Source organism: Primulina huaijiensis, chromosome 15, assembly GCF_012295235.1.
Source record: "Primulina huaijiensis isolate GDHJ02 chromosome 15, ASM1229523v2, whole genome shotgun sequence".
In the NCBI taxonomy this organism is placed as follows: domain Eukaryota; kingdom Viridiplantae; phylum Streptophyta; class Magnoliopsida; order Lamiales; family Gesneriaceae; genus Primulina; species Primulina huaijiensis.
This window is the reverse complement of record NC_133320.1, coordinates 19,671,517-19,673,476: the sequence shown is the minus strand read 5'-3', so window position 1 is coordinate 19,673,476 and position 1,960 is coordinate 19,671,517.

Genomic DNA, 1,960 nt, shown 5'->3' with positions numbered 1-1,960 from the left:
ATGTATTGGTTAAGTATCTTTCCATGATAGTCCATGGAGTTTTTTCCCATTGGGTATCTTTTTCTTCTATAAGAAGAATTAATTCTCTATGTTTTGTCTCTGTATAAAGAGCTGAATCATTGTCATCTTCTGAAATGATTTTAGCATATGATGCTGAAGCTTGAGAATCAGTATTACTTTTCTGGTTTTGTTTCAAGAATTCTTGAAACTCATTGTATAACTCTGTATTTGGCTCAGTATTACTGGCTGATGAACTAGATAAGTTCTGGGCTATTAGCCTCTGCTTGCCATGCTGTGCTATTATATTAGGGGGTTTTCCCCTACCACCTCGCCCTCTATAAGAGGACTCTCCTCTTCCTCGAGAATACATATCTGTAAAGAAAGGCATTAAGATAAATATTCACGAGTTAAGAAATCAGGTAGATGATTATCTTCACCTTTTTTTATAAATTATTTCAAAATCAAAAGGAGCTAAATGAGCTTGCCATCTTGCAAACATTTGTTTAGACACATCATGTTTAAAATCTTTATTAAACATAAATTTTGCTAATTTGCAGTCAGTTTTTATAATAAACTTTTGATTATATAAATCATCTTGGAATTTTAAAATACATCTTACAATAGCTAAAATTTCTTTTGCTATTGTTGAATAATTTTTCTGGGCATTATTCCATTTCCCAGAATAAAAACGTATCAGATATTCCTGTTTAGTTTGGGGATCTTTTTGTTTTAAAATTCCGCCAAAACCTATATCAGAAGCATCTCTTTCTACAATTTTATCCCATTGGGGATTAGCAAGCATAAGACAAGGAAGATTTTTAACCTTTTCTTTTATAATCTGAACAGCCTTAGTATGCTTTTCTGTCCAGGGTAAAGGATTTTTCTTAAGTTTATCATATAAGATAGCAGAATCTTTAGTAAGATTTTGAATATAAGGAGAAATATAATTTAAATTTCCTAAAAATCTTTGTAACTGAGTTTTATCAGTTATTATATTAGGAAATTTTGATCCAAATTCTATGCTTCTTTAAATAAGAATAATTTTCCCTTTTTCAATCATATGACCTAAAAATCTAATATTAGTTTGAAATAAAATCATTTTAGATTTTGAAATGACAAGACCATTTTGTATAACAATATGTTTAAAATGGGATTCAATATTATTAGAAAATACCAAGATGTCATCAATATACACAATTATAAAATTGCTATACTGATAAAAAATATCATTCATAATTTTTTGAAATTCTGAAGGGGCATTTTTAAGTCCAAATGGCATTACTGTCCATTCATAATGTCCTATAGGAACATTAAAAGCAGTTTTATATCTATCAGATTCTTGTATTTGAATCTGCCAAAATCCTGATTTTAAATCAAATTTTGAAAATATGATTGCATTAACTAATCTATCTAATAAATCTTTTTTATTAGGAATAGGATGCCTAATCCATTTTAAAACCTTATTTAAGGGTTTATAGTTTATTACTAATCTAGGTACTCCTCTTTCTTGCTCAGAATGTTTATTAACATAGAAAGCAGTACATGACCAAGGAGATTGAGAAGGTGTTATTAAACCTTTTTCTAATAAAGAATGAATTTCTTTCTTACATAACTCTAAATATTCAGAGTTCATTTGACAAGGTCTAGCCTTGGTAGGAATATTGATTTCCTTAAAATCTTCTTCATATGGAAGAGAGATTATATGTTTCTTTCTATTCCAAAAAGCATTTGGAAGATCATTACATATTTCTAAAGAAAATTTATTATAAATAAATTTAATCTTATCCTGTAATTTAGGATTTTTTAATGTATCATCTATAGTTAGAATTTTAACTTCTTCTTTTAAAGAATTAATTTGAAAAGTTTTTCTATCAATCTTTTCTTGTAATTCATTAAGAATTCTATGAACAGGTTTAGTTATAAACTGAAAAGAAATAGGATTACCTTGATAAGTTCCTAT